The following is a 15,517-nucleotide window of genomic DNA, read 5'->3' as shown; positions in this document are numbered from 1 at the left end:
CTGTGTTGAGTATTTTCTTGTTGCACTACTGCCATCAAAATTGTTAGTTGATGCCACTTGAATGTTGTCTCAAGATCTTTGCCAACAGTACAGGGTAAATACGTACAGTGGGGAAAATATTTATTTGATCCCTGGCTGATTTTGTAAGTTCGCCCACTTGCAAAGAAATGAAGGGTCTGTAATTTTTTGGTAGGTTTATTTTAATGGATCATGACAGAATTCCAAAAAAAGCCAGAAAAAAACCCCACATTTATATAAAGGTTAGAAATTGATTTGAATTTCAGTGAGTGCAAGAATTCTGGCTCCCTCAGATTGGTTCTCTGCCCATGTGGATCACAGATTAGTCCCGTTTACTTTAAGTAGTCACTCCTAATGTCAGGTGTATAAAACACCAGTCTACACAATCTGGATCTTCCATTCAAACCTCTCCCACCACCATGGGCAAGACCAAAGAGCTGTCAAAGAAGAAATACAAAACAACCCTCTATCAGGCTATCAGCCTCTTTCTGGAGCTCTGTGCAGGATCTCGCCTCATGGAGTAAAGCTAATCATGAGAAAGATGAGGGGATCAGCCCAGAACTACACAGGAGGAGCTCGTTTATGATCTTAAGGCAGTTGGGACCACAGTCACCAATCAAAACATTGGTAACATTACACCGAAATAAACTGAATTCCTGCAGCGGGTCCCGCAAGGTCCCCCTGCTCAAGAAGGCCCACTGTGGTCAGACGAGACCAAAATTGAGCTCTTTGGCATTAACTTGTCTCGCTGTGTTTGGAGGGAGAGAAATGCTGACTACCCCAAGAACTCCATCCCTACAGTCAAGCACGGAGGTGGAAACATTGTGCTTTGGGGCTGTTTTTCTGCTCAGGTTAAAGGATGACTTCACGGCATTGAGGGGCAAATGGACAGAGCTATGTACTGTAAAATCTTGGAGGAGAACCTCCTTCCCTTAGCCAGAACACTGAAGTTTTCCAGCATGACAATGACCCGAAACATACCGCCAAGCCAACAAAGAAGTTGCTCAAGAAGCACCTGACCTCAATCCTATAGAAAATCTGTGGAGGGAGCTGAAGCTTTAAGTTGCCAAACGACAGCCAAGAAACCTTAAGGATCTAGAGAGGATCTGTAAAGAGGAGTGGACCAAAAACCTTCCTGAGATGTGTGAAAACCTGGTGACCATCTACAAAAAACATATTGCCTCTGTGCTTGCCAACAAGGGTTTCTGCACCAAGTACGAAGTCATGTATTGCTTGGGGATCAAGTACTTATTTCAACGAATGAAATGCAAATCAATTTCTAACATTTTATATAATGTTTTTTTGGTTTGTATTCTGTCTCTATACCTTAAAATAAACCTACCATAAAAATTACAGACCCTCCCTTTCTTTGTAAGTAGGGAAACTTACAAAATCAGCAGGGGGTCAAATATTTTCCCTACTGTACACTAACATTTGAGAGCTTTATTGGAGATGAACTTAGTGGCTGTGGTGTAAGTTAAGCAGCAAATGTGGGACAGTCATAATTTTGGTAAGACTAAATAATTTGTATATCTGCTCTTGAAAAGTAGCTAAATGAAATGACTGTCAAGGACTTAATCTTTTTAAAAAGTAAAAGAGTGCCATTTTGAATGCAAAATGCATTCTCTTGTGTCTACAATATTATGCCTTGCACACAAAATCTGACTTTAACTTGTCCAATTTCATGCATTTCTGGAGTAATTTGCCACAAAATGTCAATAAGCAGAAGTGTCATTGAGTACCCTACAATGGTAGCTCTCATTTGAGTTTCTTGTTTGCATTAGGACCAGATACCATTCCAAACTGAATCAAACATAATGCTCTAAGATATACTGTATATACACCATGGACAAAGATATTGGGAAACCCCCATCTAATGAACTGGTTTGACTAAAGTAACTTCAGTGAGTACAAATCTTAATGTATAAGCATATAAAGATATTCTAGGGAATTGTGTGCTTCTAATTGTATAGCAACAGTTTGGACAAGGCAAGGTTCAAAAAGAAATGATTGATTCAGTCACTGGAAGAACTGCTGTGGCTTGATGAAAGCCAAGTCCTAATCCCAGCAGAACACCTCTGGTGTGACTTGAAATGAAGAGCTTGAGTCAGAAATCACCAAACACCAATGACTTGTACAATCACTAAATAGACAAAGGTATTGGATCACCACCACCTTTAGAACAGAAAACGGCACTTCCAAAACTGTGGCAACAATGAAACAATTCATGCATTTAAATTGTATTTCCATCTCAGTTTCAACAGTTTTTGAAGTGTCTAAAATGACTGTACCTACATGTACAAGTCATAGGTGATTGGTGATGAGTTTTTGGCTCGAAGTCTGGATTTAAAGTCACACCAGAGGTGTTCAGCTGGAATTAGGATTTAAATAAATTACACCTAACGTCTGAACTAATGTAGAATATAAATTAAAATAAGATACTTGTTCTGTAGTTAAAATAATTGAAAAACAATTGAAAATAATTGCAATTGAAAAACAGCACTAGAATACCATTAGATAAGAAAGGGCTCTTTGGTCAATGGACTGGCATAGACAGAACTAGGCTGATAAACCTCAAGTACAGCAGTTTTAATTAAAATAAATAACTATGCTGCTGTGCTTCCTTTCTTTGACCACCAGGGGGAGCAAGAGCTTCAGTAACATACGATCGTTTCTGAGATCAGTTTAGCTGCCCATAAAATGCCTGTCTTATAGCATAGTTAATTTTGGTCTGACGATAAGTTTGAGATTTAATTGTCACTTTATGAGGCTCAATAAATGTAAATATTGTTATAATCATCACGCTAAAATCTTGCACGTTTCATTTTCATTATAACAAAGCCCTTTGAGTCCTTTAACGTTTGGTGACTGTGCATCAATGACGACTTGTAAAACTAATGTATGTGCACTCGTTTGTTTATTAGTAGTTGATGTCACTATTATCAGAAGCAGAAGTGTTTAGGCCACATCACTCTGAATCAAGGTCTCACCGTTGGTTAGGTCCATAGGGGTCCTGATGTTAGGCAAGACCACACAAATTGGTTGCTAAAAGCTTGGAGGCATGTATTGCAGCATTCGTTAATCATTGCTCTCTCGTTAAAACCCCTCTCTGTGGTCGGGATAGGCACTAAGTAGTTTCTCCAAGTTACACTGTAATAGTTTATAATTTATGTGGCATTTAGTCTCGAAGTTGCATCTGGTTTGGCAGCATTTCACAGTATAAACCCCAGTGGCTCGTTAATGTGCGCCAGAAAACATTTCCCAAAAAAGTATATTTACTTACAAACTGACTTACTGGAAATGTATTGTAAATAGGCCTATTGGGTTTGCATCTCGAATGGGCATACAATCAGAGGACGCTCTTCTCGATACTACTGTGGTCCGTTGGTCCCGGTGAGTATTTGGGGTCAAACTGTTATGTCCGACTATCGATAATGTAAGTATGATACTGTTTTCCATTCTGAGGTTGCTGTCTTGGGTCTCTTCATTCACATGATTGGTTAACTGTAAGATTTTTTTTTTTTTTACATATAATACCCTTATCGACATTCACAATGCCTCCACCGTCTTGTGTTATTGTTCTCGGATCATTCAAGAGTAGCTCCATTGTGGAATTTTGGCCATAGGGAAAGAGCAATCATTTATAAGTTATGGCCAACTAATTAAAACATCATCCTAACCTATACTTGACCCTGACTCCTTTACAATGGCCTCTACGGATTCTTTTGTGCACTGCCCTCTGACTTGTCCAGTGTGAAGTGTTGGATGTCTTCAGAAGTCTTTTTCCTGGTTCTTTGGCAAAGGTCTGCAGGGGTAACTGGAGCACAAGGGCCCTGCAAAAAATTAATTAGGCTCAAATGAGTTTTTCCAACCATGGTAAGCAGTGACAATGACCAAGGTTTATACAGTCATCAGAGGGGTCATGTAGTCTCCCAGCCCGTGTCCCCCAAGAGACCTTAGAAGGCAGGAGTAGTTAATAGGTTAGTTTGCCCAGAAATGCGAATTCTGTCATGACCAACTTTACTTAAAAGTATATAAGGTGCCATTTCATGGCAACATCTTGTGAAAGTCCTGAAATAAAATTGTAGTGATTGTCCAGCTGGCAATTCTTAACTTAATTCTTTTCGAAAGGTCTTATTTAGTGGCGGATGGTTGTTGGAACATGAAAATAAATAGAAAATTATACATACTTTTAGCATAATTTTAATTTGCTGGAAATCGCCTACCCTTGTACCTCTTGTGCACTGAACACTGTTATGCACATTGTAACCAGCAGCAGGCAGCAGTTATAAAGTAAATCACTTGGTGGGCCGACAGCCAAAAAATGAGCTGTGAATTTGTGTTGCTCTTTATTGGCAGGGTAATTAAAGCAATTATACAGATTATTGCTGTTTTAACCGATTAATAACTGCTTCAGTAATGAACACTTTTATTTGCCAGTGAGATGGCTTTAACTAACAGCTCTGTTTTGGTAATCACAGAAGTCATTTGAAGTGCCAGCTGCTTATTACCCAAGTACTTGCTGTTTGGGTGTCTTTGAATGGAGAAAAATAAACCCATGTTAATGTTACAAAGAGATTGCAAATTACATGACCTTGTTTTGACCTGAACGAGGTGACACTCCACATAGAAGGGAGGTTATTTAACTGACAGTGATGGTTTGACCTTAGGGGTCAAGCTGCATATGAGTAACTGGAGTCTTGGACGAGGATGATTTTGACATGAAAACCTTTTTCAAAGGTTATATAGATAATTGCAATGACACTCTGTTCACTTTGCAAGCACTAATAAGAAGATAGTTTTGAAAAGGGCCTAATATATAGCCCTGCTGAACCCCTCAGTTATTTCTGTGCATGAAAGGCTGAATTAAAAAGTATGTGTCATAGTTTCCTACTATGTAAACATCACATTAGAACAAAGGAGACAAGAGCCATGAGTATCAGTGATACTTAGCTTCGATGCACGACACTGCATGTAAGAGATACTGAGAGGTCGTGAAGATGCGAACAAACGTCCTCTCATTTGCAATTTTCTGAGGTAACACCCAAGCGATTTACCATACCCCTCTCCCACCCAAAGACAAGCAGGGGAGAGTTATAAAAAACTGTTACGCTTAATAATTGATGTGCTGCATTTCAATCAATTTTACCATGGTGCTAGGCTAATTAAGGGTTGTCTCTGACTCCCAGGGGTAATTTAAAGAAAGAACGCAGAAAAGAGTTTATTCTCATTCTTTCTTCTCTCTCTCTCTCATCCTCATCCTCTTTCCCACTCTCTTTCCCTTCGTAGCAGCTCAGTTCATGGGAATTCGCTATTTCAGGAAGCAGAGATCCGTTCCTCTCCATGCGTCTCCTGGGGTAGAAGCCTAAATGCAATTAATACAGCCGCTTTACTGCCTGCTAATTATTAAACGATAAAAAGAGATTATTTTACACCAGACTAATTTAAAGTTCATAGATGATTGTTTTAATTAATTAAATAAGAAAAAGTACACTTTAAGCATGACTAACGGCATTTGCATATGAAGGTAATAATTAGCCACAGCGACGGTTCTCACCTAGCTGGGCTTTATGAAGGAGAGGCGTATTAATGAGAGCTGCTTAAAAGTGCTTTTCTTTGGGTATTTAACAGTAAAATTAATAACTAAGGAGCTCAGTTAAGGGAAGGGGGAGTTGCTAATCCTTAAATATACAGAGGCACCTCCTCCCTCCAAAATTCATTCGTGACTCAGGCAAAAAGTCAGCTTGATTGAATCTTTAGGCTTGTTTTTGCTCTGGCATTGACTTCAAATTTATTTCCTTTGAATATTTCAAGGTCAGTTTTGTCAAAGTGCCGTATAGTTAATGAGCAACATGAACGTTGAGAAGTTTTCTGCAGTAATCACAGTCAGTGATTTGAAAATGTATGAAGAACAATGAAATTCAAGGGTCAGTGATGTCTAATTTTTTGTCCTTTTTATTTATAGAAAAAAACATCAATTGCATCAAATATGCAATTCATATGACTAAAATGCCCACTTCTGTGAAAAATCATAATGAAGCATGGAGCGAACCTCTGCAGACCCTCATTAAAGTGTCAACAAGGTCTGGAAATATTTTATTGTATCAAATAATTAGACCTTTTTATCACAAGCCTAGTTCAGGTTTTAGTATGTCTTTTGGTTCAGTTCTCATAAAAAACATTCATGCATTAACTATTTAGAAAAAAATAAAAAAATAAAATCCTACAAAACCCCAGAATATCAACATTTCTAAGAACTTCTAAGAAAGTAAGTCTAAGGTTTGGATCAACATAAGGGAGAGTAAATGACAACAGACAGACTTTTCATTACTGGCTGCTCCTTCGAATTGCCAGTTGTTTAATAGTGTTATTTGTAGCATGTATTTTTATGTAGAACCTTCATGTAGAGCGTAGCTCAGGCACCTAACCTTGCTAGGGCTGGTGGAAATGATGGTGTAGTGGACAATCTAATTAAAAAGTGTGTCAGAACAAGAAAGAAAGTTCCCTTGTGAAGTGGGGACTGATACAAGGCCCCTGAGAGAGGAAGCAGGAGAGGACTTGCTCTCGAGTGTTGATCCTTCCTGAACAGCTATTGAGAAGATAAAAAGGGAGCCATGTGCAACTCTATTAAGCATTGCTTCACTGTGCTTTGTGTTTGTTTGTTTAATTCTGTGTGCTCCTCTCTCTGTCGGTTTGTGAAGGAGATGTCTCCTCACCAAATAGCGAAAAGGAGGCGAAGGGAGGGCTTTGTCAAAGATGAAAGAAAAGCGAGTGTGTTGAGAGGTTTGGTGGCAGGAATGGAGGCCTTGAAAATGTGCGATGGTCTCAGGTGTTGAAGGAGCCTCCCATTACACTTGGAGCAGTTAGAGGCAGGGGCTGCTGTCAGCCGGATCCCCGCTCTACATCGTCTTCGGCAATGCCATTTTTGTACGGATAGCTTATTATCCATTTTGAACAACAGCCGTGTGCTGCACAGCATAGCGCTGGCCCTTGTACTTTTGTCTTGAGTGTTTCCTGCTAATCAATTTCATTCTCTGTCTTTTATTCAGAACAAAGAAGATACACTTGACAATATACGTACCGACTGTGGCTAAGTTCATTTTCTTAGAGAAGACAGCAGTAATGCATGCTAATAGAATCACTATCATGGCTTTTGTTCAAGTTCATTAAAGCCTAAAACACTTTCATTTAAGACAACACGTTCTCGTTAATTGCAAACATTCTTGACACAGTACACTCTATAGGTGTTATGTTTGCAAGCTGTAAGCCTTTGATAAAATGGTGTTCTTTAGTGCACAAATAAACAATTGCATTGGCAAAATAAATGAGCAGTCTCATTTTGTTAAACTGAACATTAGTGATAGTGATCTTGACTAAAATTAACAGAGGACTGGTTGGGTAATTTTGGGACACCGTAAGCAAACAATATTTATTACCCTGGACTCTCTTGTAGAGGAACATTTCAATGTCTACATATCACCATGTTACTGAAACTGCAGGAGATTCTGCAACTTCACATGCAAATACCTTTCTTTATCAAGTCTAATCTAGCTTATGATGTGGCTCGATCCCAGACTGTGCATCCTCTGAAGTCCGTCCTCTGAACTGAGGTAAGGACCTGTTTTTCTCCACCAGGAGTTGGCAGCCTTTGGCATGCAACCAAAGGTCATTATGTTCAATTAGCAGTACAGCACTCAGCGAGCTCGTCAAGTCTGACATTGACACCCAGATCGTAATGAAGAACTATGAGATGTCATCCTGACAAATTTTTGCTATTCATAGCTCAGCTGTTCTACCAACATGTCATTTGCACCATATCTGACATGCATCATATGGACATACTGAGTACAACAAATCTCACATATCTCATGATATATGATATATGAGTAATATGAACCAGTAGCTAGACCCCTGGACGGTCCCATCCTCTGGCAAGTTAGAGGGTGGTGTTGACCCCAGGCGGGGTCGGGGTGATGACGGATGGCCGTGCTGTAATGTTGGGGGCACATAGTAGAGGCCTCGGGGGTTCACTGCGGCCCTACTCTCTACCCTCGTCCGGCCGGGCGTGTGTGTTATTGATGCTTCTGCCCCGGGGGAGGAAAGGAGGAGGCTGGGAAGGGTTAGTGGAAGGGGCTTGTGGGAAATGGATGCACAGGGGCAGCTCACCGTTCTGTCATCAAACAATGGGCTTGTGAAGGATGGGCGGCACTCAATATGATCAGTCATCTGTTGATCAAGACTGACGTCGCCACTCTATCATTGCATATCGATGCATGAGTCCTTTCTTTTTCTTTTGTTTGTCTTTAGTTTGACTTCCTGGTTTTTGGATTGGGGCGGTAAATCAAGACAGAATTCTGTGTGTGTGCGAGAGATCCACACACTCTACAACACCCACTTCATCTAATATCATATAACTGTGGCTACTGAAGACCTAATGCACATGAACAGGGAGTCTCACTGTGGTGAATAGATAATGCGTTATATCAGAGTGAAGTGCTCGGGCTATTCTGTGGCCTGACCGCAGCGCCTCTGTTTAGTTCCCGCAAAATACATAATGCAGCAGTGCTGACCGCTGCCAAAGTATTTACGCTTCTCCATTCACATTACATTAAGAAGCTCTCTCTGACTTAAGTATCCTGAATAAACATGGGCTGAGGGATTGCAGTTAAACAACAGGACAGATGTAGTCTAACAGCTGAATGCATCTTGCAGGAATATTATCATAACTTTTTAAGGAAACAGTTGATCACTCTAACAATATCTCTATCTGTCAGAGATGCCCTCCCACTAGCGTTGTGTACTGTGTCATTCTGTAAATTTGGTAGTGTATTTTGCCACAGAAGGAGTTTTTGGTATGCCCAGAGAGTTATGCCGGTGTCTTGCCATGAAGAGAGTAGTGGCCATGGAAGGAGCTGAGAAAACAATTTCATGAAACTATAAGTCATGATTTGATGAGAGTCTTGCCACAGAAAGAGTGCATGGCCACAATAAGAGCAATGGCAAAACCACTATGCCACAACAAGAATTTCACACCATGACAAGAGGCAAGAGCTCCATCATATAGAAAGAACATTTTGCCATGGCACAGAACATCATGCTACAGTTTCCCAGTAATAAGAATGTTATGCAACTACAAGTATGACATCCACTGATATGAGAAACGTGCCATAGAAAAAAAAAAAAAAACGGCACTAATAGGAATTTTTTGGAAATGCAAAAACATCACATCATGATACAAGCATCACAACATGGCAGGAACATCATTCCACTATAAAAGCATTTTTCTAAGACAAGAATGTCATGCAGCTACAAGTATGTCATCCATCGACAAGACAGTCTTGGAATGGAAAGAGCACACAAGGGGCATGTCATGACCAAACCACGTTGGGAGCGTCATATCATGGCAGGAAATTTTCGCCATGGCAGGAACATCAGGGTTTACTGCAAGTACATCATCCATTGACTGCCACATTAAGAGCACTATTGAAAAAACACTATGCCATACCAAAAATTTCACACAACGAGTGGCATGCCATGGCAAGAAAGTCAAGGCATGGTGAGAGTGTCATGACATGGCAAGGATATTTTGACATGGCAGGAACATCACAGTATGACTGTTTACCTGTGCCAAGAATGTCGTGCTGCTGCAAGAGTCTTGCCACAAAAAGAAAACATGGCCACAGCAAGAATTTTCACTCTATGACATGAGCAGCACGTCAATCCATTGTGCAAGGTCAGTTCATTGGGAGACCGTAATGACAGCAAGAAGGTGGTATGTTATATTTTGCAAAGACATGCTATGCCAGAGTAAGGATATTTCAGAAGGAAAATGCCACAACAAAAGTGTGTTAGCTATAAGCATGCAATGACAAGTGCCTTGCTACATTAAGAGCATGTGAAAGACCGCAAAAGAATGTCAAATCAAACCATAGCAAGAGTTTTTCCACAACAAAAGCATTGTTTCGTGTAAAGACCATTTGAAGAATAATATTAGCAAAAATATCAATTTTGTCTCTAACATTGTGGTTTAACTAAACACACCTTACTCAGGTCCTCAGTTCATTAGTAGAGACTCAAAGACCTGAAATGGTTGTGTCAGACACAGAAAACCTTCAAAATGTGCAGAGGTCCAGGAATAGGGTTGAGAACCAGTATGTCAGTCTATTAACTAAGAACAGAAAGAACTGAACTTCTCATATAACATCATTAAATCTACTGATAGCAATGCATTAGTGTCTAAGAGGGAAGAGGCAGTGATTAAACTGCCATTAATGAATGAGCTTTGTGAATATTATGAAAAACATAAAGCTCTAATTATGACTGCATAAGCATAATTATCAGTCATATCTAGGGACTAGACGCTCTTTTGACTCGGGCCAGTAAGGAATCACCAAGAACATTTTACAGTAGCAACACAATAAACAATCACTTAGAGACCTGGCAACCACCGACAACACTGTGGATGTGACTTGTCTTATCGAAATGTTAAAATATAGTTGTGCTTATGTTTGTTACCTCAAATCTCAATTCTTCTTAAGGAATGCCCTTTTTTTCACTTAAATAAACTTGATAGTTCAACCAAAAAATTCTGTCATTAATTAGTCACCCAGATGTATAGACCCTGCACAGACAGCAACACAACTAGCACGTTCAAGGACCAGAAAGAAAGTAAGGACATTGTTAAAATAGTCCATGTGACATCAGTGGTTCAACTGTAATGCAATGAAGCTACAAGGATATGTTGCACAAAGAAAACAAAAATAAAAACTTTATTCAATGTTTTCTTCTCTTTCGTGTCGACTTTGTTTTGCGTTGGTACGACAGTACCATGATGCATGCATGTGCATTCCTCTGCTTGCCTTTAAAGGCATAGTTCATAAATAAACTTTTAAAAAGTCGTCATTTTCTCACCTTCAAGTTGTTTTAAATCTGTAAAAGTTTCTTTCTTCTGTTGAACACAATCAAAGAGATTTTGAAGAATGCTGGTAACCAAACAATTGCTGGTAGCCATTGACTTCCATTGTATTTTTTTAGTTTAATGCTTTTCTTTGGCCTTTAAGTCAACAGAACACTGGACAAATTGGACAAAACATTGGACAAAAAGAGTCTAAAGAATGAATCTTGAAAATATTTTCTTTAGAGTTCCAAAGAAGAGAGCGACATGAAGCTGATTAAACGATCACAGAAATATATATATATTTTTTGTATATTTTATATTTTGTATATATTTTATTTGATATCTCTTTAAACAAAGGACAAGAAACAGCTGCATACAATGCTATAACTCACTGTGACACATGACGGCTCTCACTATACTTCTGGGGCAATGTGTGCCTTTTTGCCCTGTAACGTTATCCATCTCTTTAAAGCTGGAAGCATACGCCTTTGGCTGACCCTACTGTCTGACCCTAGTGTAAACACCATGTCATGTTTAGCCCTCTTAAATAGCCAGAGCTCTCATCAATGTTTCATCCTGGGGTAAATATCATATGCTCTTGACTTATTTACATCCGCTCGAGGAGCTCTGAAACCCTTGTCCACATGAAATATTCATCATCATTTTAGCAAATGCATGTCTTTGTCAATACGGTTGGCTTTGGGTGCCCACCCTATCCCACTCTGCCCGGCCCTCTGCTCTATTGCCTGGATGAGGGCTTTATGACTTCATAGATGTGGGAGCAATCCGGTTTCGATGAATTACATCAGCGCGAGGTATCCTCCACGTCCCGTCGGCGCAAAACACGATCCTGCTTTTATAGGGCCACGTTTGCTGATAGTTCATTTTAGTTGGGAATCAATGTGATCCAGAGACGAAATGCCACATTAATTTGATTTCTGGTGATCTGTCTACAATGGAGAAATGAATATATGATATAAAGAGATCTTTAGACCTTGAAATTGTTTTGTTTTTTTCCTGAAACAGTATCTGGAGGATTGCTGCAATGATAAGCACCGTCTTTTAGAGCTGATTTTAATGAGCAGACGTACTGTAAGGCAGTCTTTCTTCTGTTGTTAAATCACTACGCTCCCAGCAGCCTCAGGTGTTAGATTAGACTTCATGAATACAGTCTATTTAACACTGGATTCGTTTTAACAATCACCTGTCTCTTCTTTTTCATCTTCGTGCTTTTATGTTCGCTCAGTCTTTCTTCACACCGACTCGGTCTCTGTCTTTGATTTTAAATTGGAACTTCAAAACGCTGTATGAGTTTTGCTCTTTGTGTCGCCCTTTTTCGGTGGACTGATATAAAGGGGTGACATATTACTCTATTTAGCAGGGTCCATTTTCAAGTGGCAGATGTGTCAAAGAGGCTTCAAGCCAAAAGTACACAAGTTTCTCTTGAAAACATTTTAGTGATTTAAATGGAAAAGATATGTAAAAAAAAAAAAAAAAGAAAAAGAAAAGAAAGTGTGACAGAGAAGTGGTTTTCCTCAGGTTATGCTCCCTTATGTTGCATATGTAATGTTTGTGCACTTGACTTTTTAGTGTCAGTGAAATGCTTGTACTGATTGCAGAGCAGTGTCTTCCTCTCCATAAATCTGAGTTTGCAGTATGACAGGCGTCAGCGTCAGATCAGCGTCCCTGCAGCTTTCTGTGCATTTAGCTTCAGACCGCAGGGACAGACAATAAGTGAAGCAGCTTATCAAGCTTCACATTTCACCTCCAGCGCTCATTTTAAGTGTTTTGCTTTTGGTTTGAATTATTTAAACAAGATTTTGAGTATTTGTTTTTAATTCTCTATATTAATAGATGCACTAGTGTGATAAATATATCTTAAGGTTACTTTTAAATAACATTATAATGTCCTAAATGGTGTAGAAAAATGTTTTTTTTTTTATTATTTCCTCCTTATAAGATGCTCTGTGTGTATGAAACAAAGATTAGATATAGAGCAATATAGCAGAATAACAGCCGGTGTTGCATCAGAGGTATTTCTGAAAGCATGTGGACTGAAGGTAAAACTGGAGCCATGACATTATCCCTTGCATATTCCTTTCATTCTCTTTAAATTCATTTTGAGATGATTTAACCAGGTGTTGTTGAATTCAGGTGTTCCAGCAGGTAGTTCACATTTACTACACTGTAAAAATGACTTTTCAATGGTTTTTGGAGGTTGTTTTACAAGAAAATACTATTATTTTAATAATAATAATAAAAAAATAATAATAATTTAATAAAATGTTTTATTTATTTATTTAAGTGTGGGATGTTTGGGAAGAGAAAATTTTTTATTAAAATTAAAATTGTGTTCTTCCTTCAATAAATAAATAAATAAATAAATGTGTGTGTGTGTGTGTGTGCTCTTGTTTTTGTGACATATCAGGACACAACTCTGTATAATGACATGGGTATGACACAGGTATTACAAGGAGAGGGTGACTTATGAGTTTCAAAACGCTTATAAATCATACAGAATGAGTTTTTTTGAGAAAGTAAAAATGCACAAAGTTTCCTGTGAGGGTTAGGGTTAGATGTAGGATTGGTGTAGGGCCATAGAATATACAGTTTGTACAGTATAAAAACCATTACACCTATGGGATGAACACACTTTTCACAAAACAAACGTGTGTGTGTGTACACATTAAATGAAAAAAATCAACAAATAAAAATTCTACTTCAAATTACATCATACTTTATCTATCTATTAAGATAAAGAAGACAAACAAAAAACAAAATCAAGCAGCATTAACAACAATGTTGACATTCTCACTCTCAACCCCCACTTCTGTATTTATCAAAAATAAATATTTTATACCTTCTTTTAAATTGCAACAAATTAACACTTTCTTTGATATATCCATTTAATCTATTCCATGATATCACGCCACAAATCGAAATACACATACTTTTGAGTTTTGTCCGTGCATTTTGCTGTCTCATATTTAAAGGCCCTCTCAAATTTTAACACCCGTCTATCTGTGAAAAATTGTTGTATATTTCTAGGCAGCTGTTTATTTTTTGCTTATATATATATAAAATATTTGTGCAGTTTTTAATTCTACCAGATCATTAAACTTTAAAGTATGGGATTTTAAGAACAATACATGCAAAAATCATCAGCAAAAATCACAAATTTTATGAGATTTGTCACCCTACATATGTAATTTATATACAATATAAATAAAATTGGACCCAAAATTGACCCCTGTGGGACTCCGCATGTAATATCTAAACATTCTTTTATTTTTTATTTATTTATTTATTTATTTTTCATTTCAAACTTGTACATTCATATATGACTGTGCGTCATTTGCTCATAAAGGCCTCTTTATGTCAGATATCCAAGTTCTTGTACATGTGTAAATGTAATGTCATTCGGCCCGTGTCTGAAGGTGACTTGTTCTGTGTGATGGTACGACTTTGTCTCTGAGTTTGTCCGAGGTAATGAGGAGACTTGGTGGCGGTCTTCTCTGCCCAGGGTGAAATTATGATAATAAGAGAAAGCAAAGCTATTACTGGCGCTGGGCTTTCATTATGCAAATGATATTAAAACAGGCCGCATGGATGGCCTCTGGCTACAGGCTAATCTCCATGCAGTGATTACAATGTGTCAAACTCAGTCATTTTGATTATGACATGTTAATTACACGCCATGTTTGCACCTGCACAAATAATAGGTGCACTGTAAAACAAAAAGAAGCCACAGCCAGACAAATATCAGTTTTGGAGATCAAAACACAATTAATTGTTAATTAATCAATTAATTGTGGGGGGGATCTGTCACACTGGAGGTGCTCTGCTGGAGGGATCAAGGCCCAACAATGCAACGATTTAAATACTTGAGAAGAAATGGCTAGTAAAATATTAAAATGTACAATAATTTTACAACCTGGATTTTATTTATTGTTTGTTTTGTTTGTATTTTAGGTAATGCAAAGACATCAGTTCTCATTTTCATTTATTTTAACTTTGAACTAATGAAAAAACTACAATTAAAATGAATAAATAAATATGAGTAAAACTATATAGGCACATTAAAAAAAGAATAAAAATAGACAAAACATTTATTTTTGTTGTTGTTTAAGCTTTATATATATATATATATTTTTTTTCTCTTTGAATATAATTTATTTTACAAAATGTTTTTACTGAATTTGATTTGTATTTAATTTATTTTCTAGTTTTACAAGTAATCAAATGGAATAAATCTTGTGTCAGAAGTGAAAGACAAGAAAAAGATCAAATGATGCATGTGCTCAATTATTACAATTCAATAAGAGTCCAAAACTAATAAAACCAGCATTTCATTTCAAAGCGGAGTATTTTCAATATAGTCTAAGCGTTCCATTATTTCTAAAGAGCATTACAAACACACTGCGGAGCAAATAAAATCATTCCGAGTAATACAAATCCCCCAAAGATCTTCCGAGACCTTTCCCTGCGTCATTAACTTCTTCAGTTACAAAAATATGAATTTCCATCTATATATGGACACGTTTCCTCACAGCAAGAGTGCCTCCAAACTCCAGGCCAGCATCTCGCATCGCTGTGCTCTGT

This window comes from Carassius carassius, chromosome 45, assembly GCF_963082965.1.
Source record: "Carassius carassius chromosome 45, fCarCar2.1, whole genome shotgun sequence".
Lineage (NCBI taxonomy): Eukaryota > Metazoa > Chordata > Actinopteri > Cypriniformes > Cyprinidae > Carassius > Carassius carassius.
Note: the sequence above shows the minus strand (reverse complement) of the source record.